Genomic DNA, 24,681 nt, shown 5'->3' with positions numbered 1-24,681 from the left:
GAACATGTTCTTCGTTTCTGAGTTGTGTTTTAAATTAAATACCCAGACAAGTTACATATTTTCGATAACTAAAGCCGCATATATCCGCTTTCATAAAAAGCGCATAACTCTCTTACAATAAACAAGTGAAATATTGTAACAACTTCATTAGCATCCAGAAACATGACGTTCCATACATCGGGTAATAAATGCAGCATTTGTTCATTCCCCAACCACGGAGGATAAAAAAAACAATCAAGGTTGTAAAAATTCCAAAAATGGCTGCCCGTGAAGAAATATCGCTCGCGGCGTTAAAATTAATGTCCCTCATTAGTCCGAGAAAAAAAGCGCAACCCTCTCGGTTTGCTTTCCTTTCATTCAGCTCATTTTTAACCAGAAGGCACCGAGGGTATATCCTCCTGTGCCACCAATATCCGAGCGAGCGGCAATTCCGCACACTCAACACTGATCACCGTTATTATCCGTAAGTATGTGAACGGATTTTTGGTGGTTTTGAAAACAGCGATAAAAAAAATGTATATCGAAATTCGAAACTTTGGCTTTGGCATTCGAGTCGTTTCTCGCTGATTGGCACCTGACAAGGCGGTATGCCGCGCGACCGCAAAAGGGTCACCCCGAAGCGAAAGAAAGAGAAGGTGGGTTTATCGTTATTTCTTAGGGGTTATCGATTACCAATATTATGTGACACTGCACTGACTGGCAGCATCTTTCGAGGGAATTAAGGCAAAACATTTCCAAGCGCCAAATGGATGCGTACTACGAATTGCGTAATATTCGGATTTGTTTTCAGTTGTGTAAACGAACCGTGCAACCATCCAGAAGTATTATGTCCCAGTCAGTTTCAACTGTGTTTAAATAACCAGAGTGATGGAACGTTAAATACCGAAATCAGAAAATGATCAATGAGTATATTTATCCTTAAGCACCACGACCACCAACAATTAAAGCAATATGAATTCAAAGCACAAAGTTACTAAAATCCACTGATTTTATATTCCAAAACAGATGGTTAATTTTTTGATATTTGAAAAAGTATCTGTATTTTTGTCAATTACCAAACGTCGAGCGGTGTTCGAAACGAAACGTGACTCGTTCAGATTTCGAAGGTCTATCAAATGGGACATGATTTGACGGTCCAGTTCACTTCACGTTTCAACTCGAGAGCACATAATTAGCTATTGAATGCCATACAAGGGGTCAGCCATCGGACTCGATCTGATGATTGTAAGAGAACACAATCCTAATTTATTCGTTTCTTCTGTCAACTCGTCACACTTTCGCTAATGTACTCTAATAGTACAAGGCATCGATCCTGCGCGTGCATTCAACAAAACCCAACTCACCACCTTCCCCTGTCGCGTTGTTACACGAGCAGCTTGAACATAATATTGCCTGATGCAGGCCTCTCGGTGGGTACAAGCAACAGCAATTTAACCGTGTCGCAATTTAATGGAGCTTTAAATGTGCTCCTCTAATTCTGAGCCTGACTCGACGCGCTCTCAGCTTGATGCGACGGCTACTAAGCAACGGCACAGTGGGGGCTATCTTAGGAAAGCCAGATAATGATTATCTTAGTAGGTACTTACTAGCGTTGATGTTTTAAATAAGTGATGTAATTTTGAAACGCGTTTACTTAATATGAAAAAAAAATTACTTAATTTTAATAACCATGTATCTCGAAATCTTGATAGATTTGTGCTGGAACATTCATTAAAGTCTAGGAGAATAGTAATACTTTTATGTAGGGGAAGAATTTACTAAATTTCATGATTATATATCGGTTTCATAAAAACATCAAAAACATCTCTGCTTTTTCCGGTTGTGGGCACTATTTTTGTTTTACTTAAAGCGCGTGTGCACTATTCAGCTAATAAATTGGACAACATCGATCTTTCACATAAAATATGTATACTTGAAGATAGATTAGGGAGCGTCCACAAATTACGTAACGCTTTGAGGGGGGAGGGGGGGTTGGCCAAAGTGTGACGATCCATACAAAATTTTCAGACGTTCCATACAAAAAGTGTGACATAGGGGGGGGGGGGTTGAAAATGCCCAATTTTTGCGTTACGTAATTAATGGATCTTCCTTACGTAAAAACAGTTTTATATGTGCTAAAACGTGTCAAAAATCAAAAGCGTAAAAGAATATTTTTTTGCAATTCCTGATCATAATATCTGGTTTACAGTTCCCGTTTGAGGGATAAGCGGCCTACTTTTCCATACCAATGAAACAGGTGTTTTAATGACCATTATGAAATTCAAATGAGTTGCATTGAATCCATTATAACACTCATTTTGGTGCTACAGCCAACTCTCTACATCTCGATGTTTTATGTTTCTATATCTCTCCCTATGTCGATGGTTTTCTCGATCTAACAAATCTACATATATTTAGACTTAATACATCTCGATAACCTCCCTAAATCGATAACTCTCTATCTAGATGTGTTCTTCTGATCATATTTTGTTCGGGATTATCTTTACTCAAGTCGATATAATTATATTTCTAGGCTATTAGACCATTTTTGGACAATAACAAACACTCAAAAAACAAGAGATGACTTTTGTTTTGTTGTCGTTTTTCATAGCAACGAGCTTATTTTCGATCTAGTACCTTCCATTCCTCGATCTCTCCTTATCTCGATTGTCATTTCATTTTAGTCAATACTATTGAACGTGCTGTTTCTCAATCAAACTAACATCTGCAACAGTGTTTCGCGAAAATCATCGATACCTAGAAATAATTGCGGGACAACGATTAAAGGTAACGCAAAGTTTAGAGTTGGTCGCCCCTTGGGTGAAAAAAATCTCCAAAAGCAGGTGCATCTATCGCTTCATAGTTTGTCGAGCACGATATTATGAAATAATCTTTAGTGGTGTGCAAGAGGTTGAATGATAAACAACTTGATCATCAATAGGAAGAATGGAAGCAACGGCCGATATTACTTTATACTTGATGGACTACAGCTCTTCGATGAACTTACGCCGAATGGAGTATCCTTCTCCACTGGACTCGATCCTGGGCCAATCGCTTCCAGTCGCCCTGAATATTGAGCGCCCTCAGGTCCTCTCCAACTGCAAAAATCTATCGTGTACGCAGCCTTCCACGAAGCCTACGGCCTCTTCCGGGTTCTCTACTAAATATTATCTTCGCTTAACGTTCTTCCGGCATACGAACAACGTGACCAGCCCACCGTAGTCTTCCGTGTTGAATAAGTTTAATAATATCCAGCCCTTTATACACCTGGTACAACTCGTGATTACTTACTGATTCATGTGGCGCCGCCAGATACCGTTCTCCTGTTTACCAAATTCTTCTACCACTTCAAACTTTTCACCATCCAGCACTATTTTGTTACCACCATCACTAATGAACTGACGTTGATTGCCAGCGACCATATACTTCATACGACATATATTGATCGTGAGTCCAATCCTCGCTGTCTCCCTCTTAAAAGGCTCAAAAGCCTCTTCCACGGCACGGCGATCAATTCCGATAATATCGATATCGTCCGCAAATCCCAGGAGCATATGCGATTTTGTGATAATGGTACCGCTTCTTTGCACACCAGTCTCCTAATCGCTCCCTCGAGCGCTATATTGAACAGTAGATTCGAGAGTGCATCACCCTGCTTTAATCCATCTAAGGTAACAAATGACGTCGATATTTCATCCGCAATCCTTACACTTGATTTCGATCCGTCCAACGTTATACGAATCAGCCGTATCAGTTTCGCCGGAGAACCATGTTCAAGCTTAATTTGCCATAATTCATTCCGTTTCACTGAATCGTACGCCGCCTTGAAATCAATAAACAGATGATGTGTCTGTAAGTTGTACTCCCGGAATTTATCAAGGATTTGTCTCAGGGTAAACATTTGATCCGTCGTTGATCGGCCCTCACGAAAACCTGCTTGGTATTCGCCGACGAAGGACTCTTCAAGCGGTCTCGATCTGTTGAACAGAATACGGGACATAATTTTGTACGCCGAATTAAGGAGGGTTATTCCTCGGTAATTGGCGCACTCCAGTCTGTGCCCTTTAATAATATGGTGCAGAACTTCATAAAGCTACTCACTGCCATGTTTGAGAAGTTCAGCCGGATGCTGGTCCCTCCCCGCAGCCTTATTGTTTTTCAGCTCCTTAACAGCTTTTTAACCTCATCTAGTGTAGGCGACTAGACAGCTTGTCCATCGTTGCTAATATTTATTCTGCTCACCGTTGCACCGTTGCAAGTCACTATTCAACAAAGTCTCGAAGTGTTGCTTCCACCTTGCAGCCACTTCGGTTTTATCTGTCAGCAAATTCCCTTGCTGGTCGTTGCACATGCCGGGAGATGGCGCTGTCTTTCTCCGCACGCCATTGATAGACTCAAATAACTTCCGCATATCGTTCTGCTCCATTTTTTTCTGCGCCCCGCTAATCACTTGTTCTTCATATTCTTTCTTCTTCATGCGGTGGGTTCGTTTCGACTGCTCTTGCTTCCTTGTACCGATCTCTATTCGATCGGGTACCCTACACCAACATCCGGCTTCTGGCAACGTTCTTCTCGTCTATTTTTTTTTTTTTCATTGGTTTAATCACCGTTACTCAGTATGGAGTCGTTTTGTTGATTTTTCTCGGTGAACAAAAACAAACTTCTCGTCTGTCACTCTCTGACACTCCACATCGAACCAACCCGTCCTGGGTCGCCTCTGTGCAGTGCCTACCACTTCTCGTGCTGTTGTGCTCACCGCTCCATGGATCGACTCCCATAGATCGTTGATGTTGTCGCTAACGTTGATTGCACTTATCCGTTCGTCGAGCTTCTGGCGGTACTCAGCCGATACTCCTTCCGCCGACAATCGCTGGATATTGTAACGCATCGTTCGCTGTGATCTTTCGTTCGATACAGTTGACAACCGTGATCGAATTTTACTGACAACGAGGTAGTGATCAGAGTCAATGTTCCGACCTCTGAATGTCCGCACATCGATAACATCCGAGAAATGGCGCCAATCCACCAGAACATGGTCTATCTGGTTGCAAGTTTCACCATTTGGGTGTCCCCAGGTGTGCTTTCGGATATTCTGTCGTGCAAAGAAGGTGCTACTGATGGCCATCCCTCTGGCAGCAGCAAAATTTACTAGCCGTAGGCCGTTGTCATTGGTAGCGGAGTGACGGCTCTCCCTACCGATTATGGGACGGAAAAAGTCCTCTCTACCGACCTGAGCGTTAGCGTCTCCGATAACAATTTTCACATCATGCTTTGGGCACTCTCCATATGCTTTATCAAGACATTCATAAAACGTGTCCTTCACGTCATCAGATTTATCGTTTGTCGGTGCCGAAACGTTGATTAGGCTGTAGTTGAAGAATTTGCCCCGTATCCTCAACACACAGATTCGTTCGCTAATGGGTTTACACCGCATCACTCGCTTCATCTGCTTGCCCATCACTACGAAACCAACTCCATGTTCTGCTTTTCCGCCGCCAATGTCATAGATGTTATATTTGAATGCAGTGTTGGTCTTGGGGTTCACGATCTCCGGATCTAGGCCATCGGATTTCTTGAATAGCGGCCACGTTCACTCCAACCTTCTGCAGTTCACGAGCCAGAAGGCTCACTCGTCCAGGTTCATTTAGGGTCCTGACATTCCAGGTACCGAGTTTCCAATCATAGTCCTTACTTCGTTGCCGGGTTGGTTGCCAAAAATAACGTTCTCTTTTTCTTCTATCTCCATTTTTCGTGGTATTTGAAAGGCTTCAGTAAGCTACCTTACCGGGATCGCGTTACTTACATCGCGCTAGTGGGGCTGCCACCTTAGGTATAGCTGACGCGATACAGCATTTCGTCGTTCAGCCGCTGGGTACCAGGCAGCCTTAAGCAGGTTACAATGCCGCTGGGGTGGGTGTTTGTGGTTGGACGCGGAGACTGGCGAAAGCAGGTTGGGCACATGGCCGGACACGGCAAAACGCCACCGGTGTTGATGGTTGCGGTTGGGCACGGAGGCTGGCGAAAGCAGGCCAAGCACACTGCCGAGTGCGGCACAATGCCGCTGGGGTGGGTGTTTGTGGTTGGACGCGGAGACTGGCGAAGGCAGGTTGGGCACACGGCCGGACGCGGCAAAACGCCACCGGTGTTGATGGTTGCGGTTGGACACGGAGGCTGGCGAAAGCAGGCCAAGCACACTGCCGAGTGCGGCACAACGCCGCTGCACAGTAAAAAATAAAAAGTAATATCACATCAGATTTGATGCACATCATCGCCGTCGTAAATATTATGTATTATTACATCTAAATGACGTTACCAAAAGTTGACGTACTGGATATTTCGTCTTCAAATTATTTTTTTTTCGACGTAATATTTTTGATGTAAATGAAAAAATGACGTAAAAACCGGTCAGGATGAATCTCGCTTTCGGCAGCGGGATTGGGGGTATTCGGATTTTTTTCTTTCATGCTTGAAAATACATTTTCAAATGCAACAATACAAATTTTATTCATTCAAGAAGCATTTATTGTATGTATCCACAAATCCATATACATATACAGTATTGACCCGATTTTTTCACACCCCGATTTTCTCGCGTTGTAGACCCAATTTTGTCACACCATTTTTTGAAAATTTTAGTCGTTCTTTTTATTTTTGTAAATAATACCACAAGTAACAATAATTTCTTTGGTTTATTTTAAATCGTTTCTGAGAACCTGTCAAGAATTTTGAAAGCCTTTTCGGCAAGAAATTTTGAGTTCAAATATTTTGCCTTCTCAAGGCATAATTTGATTCATATTGGTGAAACAAATTTTTAGGAAAGTTCCTCCGAAAGATCTTCCTGGAATTCCTTTAGAAGTTCATTCAGGAATTCATCCAGAAGTTTCTTTAGAAAGCCTTTCGGAAGTTCATTTATGAATTCCTCCGTAAGTCCATCCACGAATTCCTCCGGAAGTACCTGCACGAATCCCTCTAATTTTTTTCCATGAATTCCTCCGGAAGTTCTTCTTGAAATTCTTCGGGAAGTTTCTTCAGGAATTCCTCCGGAAGTACCTGCACGAATTCCTTTAAAAGTTCCTCCAAGAATTCCTCCGGAAGAAATATCTGGAATTCTCCCAGAAGTTCCTCCAGAAAGTTCTCTGACAGTTCCTTCAGAAGTAACTATGGAAGTTCTTCCAGAATTTCTGTCAAAGGTTCCAGAAATTACTAGGAAAAATCCTCCGAAAGTTCCTCCTGGAATTGATCTAAAAGTTCCTCCAGGAATTCTTAGAGAAGTTCCTTTAGAAATTCTTCCGGAAGTATCTTCACAAATACCTCTAAAAGTTCTTCCACGAATTCCTCCTGAAATTCTTCCGGATGTTCCTCCAGGAATTCCTCCAGAAATTCCTCCAGAAATTCCTCCAAGAATTCCTCCAGAAATTCCTCCAGGAATTCCTCCGGAAGTTCCTCCAGGAATTCCTCCGGAAGTTCCTCCAGGAACTCCTCCGGAAGTTCCTCCAGGAATTCCTCCGGAAGTTCCTCCAGGAATTCCTCCAGGAATTCCTCCGGAAGTTCCTCTAGGAATTCCTCCGGAATTTCCTCCAGGAATTCCTCCGGAAGTTCCTCCAGGAATTCCTCCGGAAGTTCCTCCAGGAATTCCTCCAGGAATTCCTCCGGAAGTTCCTCCGGAAGTTCCTCCAGGAATTCCTCCCGAAGTTCCTCCAGGAATTCCTCCGGAAGTTTCTCCAGGAATTCCTCCGGAAGTTCCTCCAGGAATTCCTCCGGAAGTTCTTCCAGGAATTCCTCCAAAAGTTCCTCCAGGAATTCTTTCAGAAGTACCTGCACGAATTCCTTCAAAAGTTGCTCCGTAAGTTCTTCCTGGAATTCTCCGGAAAATTCTCTCGAAATTACTAGGAAATCTTCTTAGAAAGTTCCACTTGGAATTCCTCTAGAAGTTCCTGCACTAATTCTTTTGGAAGTTCTCCCAGGAAGTTCCATCAGGAATTCCTTCGGAAGTTCCTCCTGGAGTTTCTTCGGAAGTTCTCCCAGAAATCTTTCCAAATGTTTCTTTAGGAATTCCTCGGGAAGTTCGTCCAGGAATTCCTCGAGAAGTTCGACCAGGAATTCCTCCAGGATTTTTTTCGGAAGTTTCTTCAGGAGTTTCCAGCAATTTTTCCGGAAATTTCTCCAGGAGTTTCAACGAAAGATCTTCCAGAAATCCTTCCAAAAGTTTTTTCAGGAATTCATCCGGTAGATTTCCCTGGAATTCTACAGGAAGCTACTCCAGAAATTCCTCCGGTAGTTCCTCCAGGAGTTTCTACAGAAGTTCTTCCAGAAATTCTTCCGGAGGTTCCTCCAGAAATTACTAGAAAAGTTCCTCCGGAAATTCTTACTGGAATTCCTTTGAAAGTGCCACCAAGAATTCCTCCGGAAGTAGCTGCACGAAATCCTCCAAAAGTTCTTCCACGAATTCCTCCAGAAGTTCTTTCTGGTATTTTTCCGGAAGATCGTGCAGTAATTTCTCCAGAAGTTTTTTCAGGAAATTCTTCCAAAAAATCATCTGGAAGTTCCTACAGAAGTTTCTCCAGGAGTTCCTACGACAGTTCTCATACAAATTCTTCCGAAGGAATTAGTTGGGAAGTTCCTCCAGGAATTCTTCGCCAAACTTCTCCATGAATTTCTTGGAAAGTGCCTCAAAAAAAAACCTTTCCAGAACTCCTACAAAAGTTCCATAGAAATTCTTCCAGGAAATCCTAAGGAAGTTCTCCATGATTTCAAAATTACTTTGAAAGTTCCCCAAGAATTCCTCCGGAAGTTCTCATGATTTCTTGAAAGTTGGTTTTATAAATCCATCCAAGTTGTTGCCTTGGGAAGTTCTTCCATGAAACTTAGATGGGAATATCCACCAGTTTTTCCTCATAGAATTTCTTGCTGAAATTATTGGCTTTCAGAAATCCTCGAAGAACTCTTCATATATTACTGCCAGAGTCTCCAGAAATTCCGTAGAAGTTGTTGCTAAATTTCCCCGTGCTATTACCAGAAATCTCCAGAAACTTTGCTGGCGATTATAAAAGAAAATATCAAAAATATAAAATTAAAATATAAAAATATGAAAATATAAAATATAAAATATAAAATATAAAATATAAAAATATAAAATATAAAAATATAAAATATAAAATCCTCGAAGAACTCTAAAATCATATATAAAATACCAGAGCTCTCCAGAAATATAAAAATATAAAATATAAAATTGAATCTCAAATATAATTTTAAAATATAAAAATATACCAAATTCCTCCAGAAATTTCATATAAAATATTATAAAATATAAAAATATAAAATATTAAAATATACAAATATAAAATATAAAATATTAAAATATTAAAATATTAAAAATATTAAAATATTAAAATATTAAAATATGAAAATATTAAAATATTAAAAATATTAAAATATTAAAATATTAAATATTAAATATTAAAATAATAAAATATAAAATATAAATATAAAATATAAAAATAAAATATAAATATAAAATATAAAATATAAAAATAAAAATATAAAATATAATATATAAAAATATAAAATATAAAAATATAAAATAAAAAAATATATAAATATAAAAATATAAAAATATAAAATACAAAAACATAAAAATATAAAAATGAAAAGAGATAATATAAAAATATAAAAATATAACAATATAAAAATATAAGAATATAAAAATATAAAATATAAAATATAAAATATAAAATATAAAATATAAAATATACAAATAAAATATAAAATAGTGTAAAATGTGAAAATATTAAAATATAAAATAAAAAATAGAGTGAAAAATATAAAATATAAAAATATAAAATATAAAATATAAAAGGTATAAAATATAAAATATAAAATATAAAATATAAAAATATAAAATATAAAATATAAAATATAAAAATATAAAGATGTGAGAGATATAAAGAGGGGTGTGAAATATAAAAAGTGTAGAGAATATAAAATGTAAAAATATAAAATATAAAATATGAAAATATAAAAGGGAGTGTGGGGTGTGGGGTAAAATATAAAAATATGTGGGGGTGTAAATATAAAAAAATATAAAAAAATAAAATATAAAATATAAAATGTAAAATATAAAAAGTGTGTGGGGTATAAAAATATAAAAAGTGTGGGGGTGTTATAAAATAGTGGGGTATAAAATATAAAAGGGGGTATAAAAATATAAAAATATAAAATGTAAAAATATAAAATGTAAAAAGGGGGTATAAAATATAAAAAGGTATAAAAATGGGGATAAAATATAAAAATATAAAAAATATAAAAATATAAAATATAAAAAATATAAAAATATAAAATAAATATAAAAGTAAAAATATAAAGGTATAAAATATAAAATATAAAAATATAAAAATATAAAAATATAAAAATATAAAAAATATAAAAATGTAAAATATAAAAATATAAAAATATAAAATGTAAATGAAAATATAAAAAGTATAAAATATAAAAAAATATACAAATATAAAAATATAAAAATATAAAAATATAAAAATATAAAAATATAAAAATATAAAAATATAAAAATATAAAAATATAAAAATATAAAAATATAAAAATATAAAAATATAAAAATATAAAAATATAAAAATATAAAAATATAGAAATATAAAAATATAAAAATATAAAAATATAAAAATATAAAAATATAAAAATATAAAAATATAAAAATATAAAAATATAAAAATATAAAAATATGAAAATATGAAAATATTTAAATATTTAAATATTTAAATATTAAAATATTAAAATATTTAAATATTAAAATATTAAAATATTAAAATATTAAAATATTAAAATATAAAATTATAAAGCTATAAAAATATAAAAATATAAAAATATCAAAGCATCAAAATCGAACACCTAAATAAAGAATTTAAAAAAAAAGTATCAAAGTATAGAAAGTTTCAAAATTTAAGAATATAAATATGCAAATATAAAAAATAAAAATATTACAATATAAAAAATTCTAAACGATTTTTAATGTTTGTTTCAAATTTTGTTATTTCTATTTTTAGTATTTGTTGTTTATTTTTCATTTTTCTTTTGTTGATTTTTAGTAATATTTTTTCTTGCTTGATATCACCTTACAATTAAACTATTGTTTCATTAAGAAAATTATTTTGAGCTGTTTCCGATGTTGTTTTATTTCCAATGCTTCTCCCGCCCTCACTCTCAGACAGGAAAACATAGGATCATTTGGGTAGCACTCCTACTCCCTTCCTGAGCGTTCATTACACAAGCGAATCCTAAGCAAATGGCCTAATTATTTACAAATTATCACTGAACACCTATAGAAAATAGGTAATTCGTAACTTGTAACTAATAATTCGGGACGGGAGTAAAGATGCTGCTTAAATGGTTGCTCTTCTTACCGTTTTTTGTGATCTTTAATCAGCCTTTGACATGTCGACAGCTCCTGAGTTACTCATGTTTTGCTGTTTAATAATTATCCAATCGCTTGCTTCCTTTGTTGTGTGTGCTTCCGATTCCGGAAGAGTACCTGTAACAGATTTTCACCTTTCACATAGCATTGGTTGGGGCAGAGCACTAAATGAATGAAAAACATACCTGCGGAACCATATTTTTTTCTTATCGACGAACGGGTAAGGCAGGAAAGCAACGAACTCACAAACTCCATTATTTTACCTGCGGAATGAATGTAACTTGTGAATCAAGCATCTAAACAGAGTTTCTGGAACACGTCAAATTTTGCACTTCCACGGCTGATAATAAAATGGATGCTTACCTGCGGAATTGTTTTCCTCGCCCTCATGATGAGTATTAGATGAGCACGATGAGCAAGAGCTTTATTTGTCAGCAAGAGCTATGAACACAGCACTAATTTAACTTCACATTTTCATAAATAAATATAGTTTTGGAAGTAAATTGATGATTGCCGATCACCGTCTTTCAGCGCAAACGAAAAAGTGAAAATGGCTGTCAGTTGGCTCCTGTGTTGTTGACGAGTAGTTGCAGTTTTTTTAAAGCGATATTACGTTGATTTCTGTAATATTATATTTTATTGTGAACCAGCATGATGTGCAGCATTTTGAATGTAGTAAATTGTTGAAAAATATGGTAAATTTTATGCTTTAATGACGTAATTGATAGGTGATTAATCTCAATCAAATCTTACGGGTAGCGATGTAATAAAACGTTGAAGTGACGTGATAGTACGTGAAATCACCAATTACATCAATTTATTGAGTGCGTTTCGTAAAGTTGCGTCGCTGCATTTTAATATTTTTTTTGCTGTGTGGTGTTGGGGTTGGACCCGGAGGCTTGTTCCCGAATATTGTGGCTTCGCCGAACGCCGCAGGTAGGGTTAGAGTTGACCACGTAGTTATCCCCGGGCACATCCGCCCGAAAATTGTCGGATGACGAACGACTCCGGCCAAACGACTGCGGTACTGTCGGATGGCCACCAGGCCCGGCCAATAACGGCGAAAAGCCGCCCGAGCGAATGACGACCGGAAGCGAATTACGACCACTGCAGCCAACCCGTGGAACGTGTGCCTACAGATGCCACGACAGGCCTTCGAAAACACTCGGCGATACGCGGCTTGGATCCCTATCCGAGGTCTTGAATCGTAATATTCGTGGGTTTCTCGATGCTCGGGTCCCGGTTCCAACCGTTTTCACACGCGGTTTTTATAAAATGCCCTCAAAAGAAGGTTGTAGTCTGGTGTTATTTCGTCTTTCTCTTCGCTTGCTCGTTGATTCTCCTTTTTTTCCTCCCTTTCTTCCATTCAGCCTCGGCTTTTAGGGTTGCCTCTGCTTTTAGGGGTACCACGGTTTCGCCTCGGTAGACTTGTGCCACCGTAGGATTTATGTGTTTATTCGTGGCCTAAGAAAATACTGCGTGCGAAGCCTTACAAACATTGTTAGTGGTTATATGTATATATATATTATAGGTCTATCAATGCAAACCCAACAGGGTTGCTGGTCGTCCTTGTTAACATCGGTAACAAACGGCACGGACTTCTTTTGGGCTTACGAAAGAAGATCATTTGGTCTTCCAAACAAAACCCTTCTGGGCTATTTTGGGCTTTCGAACCAAATAATTTTGCGCTTCCAAACAAAATCCTTTTTAGCTTCCGAAAGAAATCCCAGAAGGATTCTGTTGGCAATCCCAAAAGGATTCTGTTCGGAATACCCTGTGCAAAAGCAGAAAATGATTCCGTTCAGATGAAGCCTAGATGACATCACTAGAAAGTCCAATGTATTCCTTAGAAAGGTCCAAAAGGATTCCGTACGGGAATCCAAAATAATTTCATTCGGAAGCACAGCAAGATTCCGTTCTGAATGCTTTTGAGAATCCAGTTCGGAAGTCCAAAGGAATCTTGTTTTGGAAACTCAAGAGAATAACGTTCAGAAGCACAAAAGAATTCCTTTCAAAAGTCCAAATAATTCCGCTTCGGAAGCCAAAAACGGAACGGATTTCTTTTGGGTTTCGAACGAAGATCTCTTAGTCTTACGAACGGAACTCTTTTGGGGCTTAGAACTCTTCTGCATAGGTTTTCGAACCGATTCCTTTTGTGCTTCCGAACGAAATCATTTATGGGCAAAAAATCCCAGAATTTGGTCCAGAATTCCAAAAAGTTCCCTGTCGAGAAGCAGAAAAGGATTCCTTTCAGAAAGTAAGAGAGCTCCCGAGCAGCGCACAAGTTGTAAATAAGTTGATGTTTCTCATATACGATCAAACTCAGTTACCGCAACCAAATCGGTCTGAATTGTACTGGTAGGGCTTCAATCGGAAGTCCAAAATGATTCTGTCCGATACCCCAATCAATTTTGATCAGAAGCTTAAAGGAATTTCTTTCCTAAACCCAAAAGAATTAAGTTCGGAAGTTCTCAAAATTTCGTCCGGAAAATAAAAAAAACGAAAAGGAAATCTTTTGGGTCTCTAAACGTAATTCTTCGGTACTTCTTAATTGAATTTTTTGGGCTTCCAAAAGTATTCTATCAAGGATTCTCTTCGGAGCCCAAAAATAATTCCGTTCAGAGGCCTAAAAGGCTCCACTGGGAAGTCCAAAGGGAAGGGAAGTTTGGAAGCTTCATAGGATTCCGTGTGATAGCCTTAAAGAATTTTGTTTAAAAACCCAAAACAATTCCGTTCGAGAGCACAACAGGATTCGGGTTGGAAGCCCAAAGATTTTGAAAGCTACAAATGTTTGTAAAAGCAATCAAAAGTCCGTATAATGTCTGTAATCTGTATGATGTCCATATGCAAGATCAAATGTCTGTATGTCTGGCATCCCTGAGACCAAAACGAGGCAGCTTGAAAATGTTAACAAACAGCACTGACACTGACAGAAGAATAAATCATCATTGCTTGTTTGATTTTCGAAAACGTCGAATGACCAAAAAAGAGTCTCTCTTTGTTTACTTGCTTTTTCCATTCTTACAAAGCAATGCTAACACTTACATCTGATTTAGTAGAGATCTGACAAAAAGCTTTGCCTATAGTGCGCCGAAATGGAAACATTAAAAAAAAATCCAAAGCTAGCCTTTATATTAGCGAAAAAACGTTATTAAAGAGAGTATCTCGTTTGGACATACGACATTTTCGAAAATCATACTAGAAATGATTTTTTTTTCTAACGCAAAAGGGGGTTAGTGACAAAAACCCAGTTTAGAGAAAAATGGGTGTGAAGTTTTTGAATAGCTATCCGATTTTATTTTTTCGCACTTGTATACAAGTTTGATAAATTTGTTATCATGGCTTGTTATGATTCGGAACAGTTTTTGCCTCTCTTTTATCGTTGATCGTTATCTGAGAAAGTAAAAGTTTGCTTCTTGTCCGGTCGTGTTTCTCCAGTAAGCGTATCGGCTGGTCGTCGAAGTTTAGTTTTGCTTTGTGCGGAAGGCAAAACGATCGGCTGGTCGCCGTAATTTTGCTCTGTTTTGCGCGGGTTAGTAAATAAATCAGAAAGTAAAAGTTTGCTTCTTGTCCGGTCGTGTTTCTCTAGTAAGCGGATCGGCCGGTCGTCGAGGTTTATGTCGTTTTCGTTTATTCGCACCGCTTGCACCGGTGTAGGCAAACTTGCACTGGAATCGTTCGTTTTTAAAAACGGTGCAGTTCCATTATTGCACCTTTTTGCCACCGTTGCAGAAAAATCTACACCCTGCCCGAAGCGAGTGTAGCGGGTAGGCACCGCGTGGCACCAATACTTGTGCGATGCGGAGCTGTCATAAGTTTCCCATTCGGTTTCTTATTAGGTCTTTCGGGTAGCTTTGTTTTTATTTTATTATCTGCTGATATCTATGCCTCATTGAAATTATATTTAATAATTGGTATCAATGTTGTTTAAGTAGAATCTAAAGCTGCAAAGAAATTTTATCCAAGAACTTTCTATAAATGTACAATTTGTTATAATGTTTATGAATTATTCCAAGTATCAGTGATTAAAATAAACGATTAAATATATCAAAATCAACAAAAGTATGTAGACATTAAAAAAGGAGATCAAATTTCACAGAACATGTTAAATTTTCATAGAAAAATCTTTCTATATTTAATTTTACCTGGCAAATTTATATAGTTATAAAAAAGTTCATTATTTCTACTCAATGTTTACTTTTAATAATGTAGTAAATCGATTAGTCAGTCTATTTTAACTTTTTCAAACGAATATTGACATGATCTAATATATTTTCACTGTGAAATTTTGAAATAGATCTCAAATTAATAATCGATTTACACAACTATGCTAAAATCGAAAAATAATTTAAATTTGCACATATGCGGTCAAGAACAGTGTTCTTATTGGTTTTAACTTCAAGTAGTTTTACGCATCATAACAATTTTATAGCAATGATAAATAGTGTCTTTTGTCTTTATTAAGGTGGACTTCAATTTAAAACTTGCATCATACAATATCTGAATTTTTCTACTATTAATATAAATGTATTGTGTAATATGTTCTATTCATATGAAATAATTGGAGTAAAAGAAAAAATGTCAAGTTTCCAAAGACCGGCTTTGAAGTAAAGCACATCGTGCCAATTTTTTTTAATTAACTACGTAGAGATGAAATAATTTATGTTGAAGTCCGATTGCTCGACTTTGGATAAAACTCAAATTCTACGATCATTTTGATACCGTCATCCGGGGTGGCAAATTTGATTGAGGATAGGTCACTGTTTCAACAACTTAGAATGTTTTTAGAAGCAAGAAAACTAATTAATTATAAGAGTCCTTTTTGAACGATTTCGTTTATCGACCTCTTGGTTGTCAGTAACAGCAATGACTCATTCCTAACCCATCGTCACCCCCGATGGCGGTATTTCAATCAATTTTCGATTTTACGAATAATATGATTGGAATTCAGTAACTTTCTCATGGTTTGGTTTTATAAATTTCTACCATTCAAAATTTATCAAATCCTACAAGGGCCCTTTGTATTTTTTTTTGAAGATTTTTCTACATTCAAATATGTTTTTCACCCTTTATAAGGCAGTGGCAACTATATTGCCACCAACAAATTATATGTTTTTCTATTTATTAACAAGAGCTCTACTAATTATTACCCATGTAGGGGCTTTATTTGCTTCCTAGTAATACCCCAGATAAATTTGAGCCATCAAAAATTTGAAATGTAAATTTGCGAACAGTTATTTCACGAACAGATCGTAAGTTTCGAATAGAAGAAGGATTTTCAGTTATAACACGATAAAAAAACGACAAAGATATATTTTTTTCCCGTTGGTATAAATTATTTTGAATCTCCTGTGTCAGATTATCACGTGATTAGCGTGAAAATAGCTTTGCCTTTCCGTATATTTGGATTTTGGATTTTTGACGGAATTGTGTTTTTTTCCCAAGGGTCCCCCCTTGGGAGAAAAAAAGGGAAATTTTTTTTTTCACTTATAATGAGTTTTCTGACTAGGACTCTTCACCAAAAAATGTAACGTACCTTGATTTGACTGGTTCAAAGTAAAACCAAATTTTTAAAAATCTTTTTATATTTTTGTTGTTGCCTGTTTTCCCGCTTCCCAACTATATTGCCACCAAGTTTTCAATGTTTCTGAACTGTTTAATGTATAACAAACATACATTTGAGTTTAATACCATGTCAACATTGTGTCCTATTGTTGTTTTTGTTAATTTATTGTTTAGATTCGTCTGCCTTATAGAGGGTTAACGATAAACAAAACGCATAAGAAACTCCTTTTTACGTTTTCAATTTGCCAAATTAAATTACAAAATTTGTGTAATCATTTGTGCAATATGAAGTAGATATTAAAAAATTGAAAACAAGACACAAATATGCATAAATCTTAATAATATTTACTTGTTATTTGGTACTCGATAAATTTGATTGATGACATCACTAACACCACCGTAAACATGTGTTGGCAGTCAAAAAGTTGCACCCAAACCGTTCGTATTTTCGGTGGGAAATGTTGCACCGCCGGTGTACACCGTTCGGAATAAACGAAAACGACATTAGTTTTGCCTTGTGCGGAAGGCAAAATAATCGGCCGATCGTCGTCTGCTTTGCGCGGGTGAGAGAATAAATCAGAATGTGAAAGTTTCAGACAGCGAGAGTGTTATTTCCCATCCCATAGATCGCATCACTTACCAAAGTGAATCCAGATAAATTATCATTTGTAACTAAAACGATATCCAAGACAATCGTGGAGATGCAGAGGTATACTCGGTCTCTTGTAGCAACGAGAGTCGGACTAACAATCCTTCCTTTCCTATATGATTGTAAGGACGTGGCCGGCGCCGTTATTGACTTTAGATATTTGAGCTTCCAAAACGTGTACATTGAGAATGGGTAGCTAGTCCCAAGCCCCATTTATTGTGTTCTCTGTACAATTTCGCAAGTTCTAGTCAATCACGGAGTAGCAACTACGAATTGTGCGGTCATAATGCTCATGCTCATGCTCAAATGGGTGTGAAGTTTTTGAATATTTTTTTTCGTTCCATACAAATCGTATGAAAGTTTAAGAAATGCTAATTTTCTGTGCATTTTCATATTTTTTACAAGTAACGTAGAAACTATATTAATATATATCCGTAAAGCTCTAAAACCAAAGCATTTTTTGTTATAACCAACTCAAATTTGACCAAAACATCACTTACACCCCTCTGCTTCTAACCCCCTCAAATGACAGACTGAAAAATAGATGCGAAAAGAAAAACATCGACAACAAAGTGATCCTATCTTTGACAATTTTTGCTTCTCACATCTCATTCCTCACTTTTTAATTATTTTGTCACGTCTCACTTTTCATTGCTCATATTTTTTTCATTTGTACTCAATTCTTCAATTTCTCTTTATTACTTCTCCCTTCTCACGTCTCATTCCTCATTTCTCAGTTCTCACACCGCCTTTTTCTTTTCTCACATTCAATTTTTTACTTCTCATGTATCGCTTCTCACTATTTAATTTTCGCTTATTGCATCTTATTTCTGATTTCAACACCTTTCTCAAGTCTTACCTTTCACTTCAAAAATTCTCATAAGTATCAGCTTCTTGCTGCTCATTTTTCACATCTCACATTTCATATCTTATTTCTCACATCCTGCTATTCACACTTCTCACAATTCACTTCTTACTTCCCTCTTCTCAGTAAGGAACAAGACTAACTAAATTTTTAACATCTCATTTCTCACTTCAGATCAATTTTTCGCTTCTCACTTTTGACTTCTCATGTCTTACTTCTGACTTCTCGATTATCACTTCTCACCTATCAATTGTTAACCCAAATGTGAACTTAGCCTACGTAGATTGAATACAGAGATGTCAATTGTGTTGCCCCGGTCAATTCAGTTGACAGCATCAAACGCATCTCGACAGTTTAAAAATTTGCCGTGAACCAATTTATGGAGCGACCTGCACCACAATATGTATCAATCACTGCCGGAACTAAGCTCCGATGGGGCACGTGACCCACTAAATCGGATTTTTTTTTGTCTTAGGAATTCTGCCAGTACTTTCTCAAGAAATCCTTTTGGAAGTTCTAAGAAGAAATTTCCTTTCTTCAGAATTTTCTCGAGGAATTCTTTCAAAAACTCATTTAGTATTCCTTCGGTCATTCCTCCGGATATTCTTAATCCATTTTTGCGGAAATTCCTTTAACCTTCTGAGATTCCTTCTAAAAATTCTTCAAAATTTCCGCATTCTTTCGGGAACCCCTTCAGAAAATCCTTTAGAATTTCTTTTTGGAATCCTTCATAAATTTTATTGTAAATTATGTTGGGAATTTTTTAAGAAATCCTTCAAAATTTCTTTAGGAAATCCTTTGAAATTTCCGTTAGAAACACCTCCAAGAATTCCTATTTCATACTTCCATAATTTTCTCGAACATTTTTTCAACAAAATTGTCGGAATTTTACTTTGGTTTACTAAAGAATTTTCTGGAAAAAATACAAAAGCCTTTCAGAAGGTTCTACTAAAGAATCCCTACAGGGAGAATTTATAAATTATTCCTGGAGGAAAACAATTTCACGAGGAATTTTCTAAGAATAGCCTGACTAGATTTGTGGCAAGAATTTATAAACGAATTTCTGAAGGAAGGAATTTCCCAAACAATTGTGAAAAGAATCTTCATTGACATTACATCCCCCACTGGGGCATTGCCGCCTCGCAGCTTAGTGTTCATTAAGCACTTCCACAGTTATCAACTGCGAGGTTTCTAAGCCAAGTTACCATTCCTGCATTCGTATATCATGAGGCTAACACGATGATACTTTTATGCCCAGGGAAGTCGAGACAATTTCCGCTCCGGAAATTGTCTAGACCGGCACCGGGAATCGAACCCAGCCACCCTCAGCATGGTCTTGCTTTGTAGCCGCGCATCTTACCGCACGGCTAAGAAGGGCCCCAAAGCTCAGAAAAAGAAAAGAATCATAGAAAGAAATTCCAATGGAATTTCCAAACAAATTCCTATTGGAATTTTAAAATCAATTTTTCGATTTCTACAAGAATTCTTTCAGGGGCATCTGGAGGAATTCTTTCGGGAATTCCGCCAAGAATTTCTTCAGGAAGTGCTTCGATAATTCGGACAGTAGTAAAGCAAACCCCTGGTTTGAATCTGGAATCTGAAATCCGCATTGCAGTCGGTCCTTCATCAAACTTCTTCGAATATTCTCGAGAATTCCTTGGGAATTTACATCAGAGGTTACTTTGGAAATTTGTTCAGGCGATATTTCATGAATTTATTCAAAAGTTCGTTCGAAAAACCTTCAAAAATTTCTTATGATTTCTTTTGGAAATGGCTTTAGTGCTTTAGGAATGTCTGCGGAAATTGACTTGGGAATTCCTTAAAACTTGTTTTTAACACGTACGTCCCCAACCCCTATTTTACGCCAAAACTCAAAATTCAAAACCATGCAGCTCAGCCAATTTCTAACGGATTTTCAAGCAATCTTCTGGAATCGATCACAAAATTCTCATATTTTTTTGTGCAATGGCCATGGTTCCGGATATATTCCGGGGAGTACTGGGGTTACCTCCCTCCCGGAAAAAATGGTCACTGGCAGATCGGCTTCGAAATCCATCGTGCGACATGTCAAACTTCATGATTTTGCAAAACAAGTACACTGGAGGACATTTCGGCGATTTTCGATCGAATTGACCACCCTCCGGGTACTTCCAGGGCCTGGTTCCCTTGGGGAAGTGGCCAATATTTATTCGCTCTTGGAACCAGGCCCTGGAAGTACCCGGAGGGTGGCCAATTCGATCGAAAATCACCGAAATGTACTCCAGTGTACTTGTTTTGCAAAATCATAAAGTTTGATATGTCGCAACGTCAAACTTCTTCGAATATTCTCGAGAATTTCTTAGGAATTTACTCCAGATGTTACTTTGGAAATTTGTTCAGGCGATATTTCATGAATTTATTCAAAAGTTTGTTCGGAAAAACCTTCAAAAATTCCTCATGATTTCTTTTGGAAATGGCTTTAGTGCTAGTGCGGAAATTGGTTTAGGAATTCCTTAAAACTTGTTTTTAAACAATTTGCTTTAGCAATTATTCCAGGAATTTCTTAAATAAATTCTTCCAGTCTTGAGAAATCCCTACGGAAACTCAAAAAAGAAATTCTTGAAGTTGTTACGAAATTGTTTCAGAACTTCATCCAGGAATTCTCTAAACACTTTTTTAATTCTTTTGGACATTCGTTCGGAAATTCAATTAGAGATTCCTTGAAATCTTCGGATATTCCTTTACGATTTTTTTCGGTAATCACTTCTGAAATTCATTAATTTATTCTTTTAGGATCAATCGGAAATTACTTTAAAAGTTCTTTCGTAAATTTCATATGGAAATTAATTTGAAATTTCATTTAGAAACTTTTCTGAAAATTCCTTTAGTCCTATTTTTTTTAAATTCTCGGAAAAATTCTTCCAACTAAATTTTTGGAACAGTTCTTGCGGAATTTCCGGAAGAAATTTAATATGGTTTAACTAAAAAAAATTACGAAGGATTTCCTGGACGGAGTTTCTACGGCATTTCCGAGGAAATTTTCCAAGGAATCAATTTAAAAGGAATTCCTTAAGGAAAATAATACGTAAATAAATTAACGAAGAAATTTTTAAAAAATCTTTGATATATCAAAAGAATGTCTTGAGGAATCCCCAAAGGAATTTCTGAATTTATCTCCGATGTAATTTCCAGAGGATTTTCTAGAAAAATCCGTAAAGAAAATTTCGATCAAATGCTTGGAGGAATGTCAAAAGAAATTCTTGTACAAATTTAATATACGAAAATCATTTAGGAGTTCCGTTGTCACTTCCGTTAGCAATTCGTTCGGAAACTCCTACAGAAAATCCTGAAATTTTGTCCTAGGTTAGCTGAAAGAATTTTTGCTGGAAATTCCGGAGGAATTACTGGAGAAAATTTCCGAGGAAATAGAATTTCCGATGTAAAACCGGACCGGAAGCGGACCGAACCGGAAATATTTTTTTAATTGAAAGTTTTTGAAAAAAAAAACATTTAAAAGTATTTCTAGAGACCTTTTCAATAAATTAGACGATTGCTTTGCATCTCATAGACGATGTAATGCAATACAAATTTCGTAATATTAGAAATTACTTGGATCATCAAATCTTACCGTGAAACTATCCACGAACTTAAAACTCATTATTGAAATTAGGAGAAAATCAAATGAAAGAAAAAACTTCAAAACTAGGAATAAGAATAGAAGAAACAGTTAACGCAAGCTTCGGTCACTGTAAAACGATGCCATTCCAGCTAGTTGGGAAACATTTAACTCAATCAATTCTCTATGTAATAAACATACGAACTTCAGCACACCTCAAACTGCACTTCGTTGCGCTCGACTGGCAGATAGGCCCAGCGTTCTCATAAATTTATCACAACATGTGCACTTTGTACTCTGTAACTCCAAACAAACAGCACTATTGGTGGATTAAACGATCGAAACCCCATAAGTTGCCTGTCGATATGGCTGGGATCGAAGAAAAAAAATGAAACACATTTTAGACACTTATCTTGTAGCAATCTTAATTCAGTATTGATCGTCCGCAGCACTCCTGCTTCCTCTTCCAGTCAGAGACCCACTCAACTGATAGCTCATTTCTAGACTTCGGTAGATTGTATGTTGTTAAGGAATCTATGCAGGCTAAATGCAATTCTGGTTTCATTCATACACGATTTTGCTGTTTTTGTTTGTATACTGAACGAAGGTGCCCGTACCCGCCTCTTCCGCGTGGTTTGCTCCTTCGATCGATGTTTTTTTCTCGCTGATCGTGGATGTCTTCTGCACACCGACCGCCACCTACTGCACGATTTGAATTGCGGTTAAATCGCGTGAAGGATCTACCCGACCCGAAGTGAGAAGGCGTGTTGCTAAGCACGCGTTCTCAAAATGTGTGGTGCAATGTTTGTTTATTATTTTAGCATGTCAAGGTGGAGTGAACCTGCCAAGAGATGGACTTTAATTGATGATTCAAATTGCTTTATCCATAGTTAGAGAAATTTCTTAAAGGTATATAGGGAAATAAAAATGAAGTTATAGGAAAATTACAGTGAGAATAATCATTTCAAAGCAATAGAAAACTATTTAGAGCTATATTTGGTGTCTCAAGAATAAAAAAAACATTTCGACATTAGGCACGCTATTCCTCATCAGTAAGTTTTCTGAACTTGCAAAACGACCTTTCCTTAGCAAGCTCTACGCAAAATGGTAAATTTTCTCCAAAAGTTGACCTATGAGATTATCTTTTGTATTTGCCATGATATGATTGATTTTCAAGGTACCGAGTCTTCTAGCTCCAACAAATAAAATGTTCCGATTTTTGTGTGTAGCTCATCCTGGACCTAAAACACTCTTCCAAGAATGATGACAGAGCTCACATCAAAATAGCAGAAATAAAATCGAATTAATTCACAGTTGATTATTAACACGATTTTCAACCTCCCCGTAGGCCTTCATCATCACATAGCAACAGCATGCCTGCCATCATATGTCCATGGGAAGGTGATTCATTTTGAAATGTATTTTAATTAAAAGCACCCCTCGACGCACTCTTAATGCGAACTGAAGCCCAATGCGTCAATGATGTCGTTCGAAATATGTAAGTCCGTGTTGGGCTGGCAGTTAATGCTCTCGTCGAAGTCTAACCTCGAGCAATCTCAGTGCCCCTTTGCGCACAACAAGCCGAGGAGGCGTTCGCCAATTTAAATAAATACAAAACATATTACAACGGTTGGCTCTGTTCGGCGAATGGTTGCTCAATTTGGAGGAGAACTTAATAATAAAGCCGGAATTCACGTGAGGTGCTCACTTTTGTCAGGTACCTGCGAGATTGTGTGAGTAGCGGCCCAGTCCCGGATCGTTGTCGCGTGGGTGTACCGAAAATTTACGTCCGCTCCGTTTAATGCCCTTGTTTATGGGCGTACGTCCGAATCATTAATCCCCATGGTCCATGGTTTTCTTCCATGCAGTTTCCGACTGGTTGAGAGAAACAGAGAGCAGAACTGAATCGAGTGAAGCAGTGCTTCGTTTTGGTGGCATTTTTTATTGTTTAGAGGAATCACATTTGACTCCATGCTGATTAACTTGTCTTTCCGAATGATTTGAGAATGGCGTGGAGTGATTCGAGAATCAATTTTATTAAACTTTTCGCCAAAGGTAGTGATTTTATTGGGACGTGATACTTATGTCACAGCTGGAAGCAGTAGTTGCAAAAGAGAATCGTGGAATGCATGACTGTAATTGAGGAATCAATATTCGACAAAAAATATTGCATTTTAGAATTCAAATGTTCATGGCAGTTTCCGCGTTATGATATACATATTTCAAATATGGATGTCTTACCTAAAAATCTTATCATTTACATGCTTCTGGAAACTAGCTCAAACATTTCAAACCTACACATTTTGCGTATGAAGGTTCCTTCAAACCTATATCGTTTTCGTTGGGCAATTGCGGTAGCCTATCGCGGTGGTATTATGAAATCTTGCTTGTAGTGACTCAGTGACAAAGTCGCATAGCGTAGATTTGGGTAGGTAATAAGGGTTCATCCACTAAGTACATCATGCTTTTAGGGGGAGCGGGAGTTTCGGAAGCGTAGTGATCCATACATCTTTTTAGAGAATTGATACAAAAAGCTATTCGAATAGGAAGAGGGGGGAGGGGGAGTAAATAGAATAACCATTTTTTGAGTGATGTATGTTATG

General features: G+C 36.8%; 1 protein-coding gene and 1 long non-coding RNA gene across 4 annotated transcripts in view; one reads left to right on the top strand and one right to left on the bottom strand.

Annotated features, from left to right (window-relative positions):
• LOC134210975 (protein grainyhead) overlaps nucleotides 1-24,681 on the top strand; it is a 704,499-nt gene that overhangs the window by 122,298 nt on the left and 557,520 nt on the right. The window lies entirely within an intron of this gene.
• On the bottom strand, nucleotides 11,004-12,336 carry LOC134215246 (uncharacterized). Its single transcript, XR_009980087.1, has 3 exons — nucleotides 11,768-12,336; nucleotides 11,590-11,667; nucleotides 11,004-11,521 (listed from the first exon to the last, which is right to left on the bottom strand). It is a non-coding gene; the product is annotated as an uncharacterized LOC134215246 (long non-coding RNA).

The sequence above is a fragment of the Armigeres subalbatus genome, chromosome 2 (assembly GCF_024139115.2).
Source record: "Armigeres subalbatus isolate Guangzhou_Male chromosome 2, GZ_Asu_2, whole genome shotgun sequence".
NCBI classification, from domain to species: domain Eukaryota; kingdom Metazoa; phylum Arthropoda; class Insecta; order Diptera; family Culicidae; genus Armigeres; species Armigeres subalbatus.
This window is presented reverse-complemented; position numbering and strand designations above follow the sequence as displayed.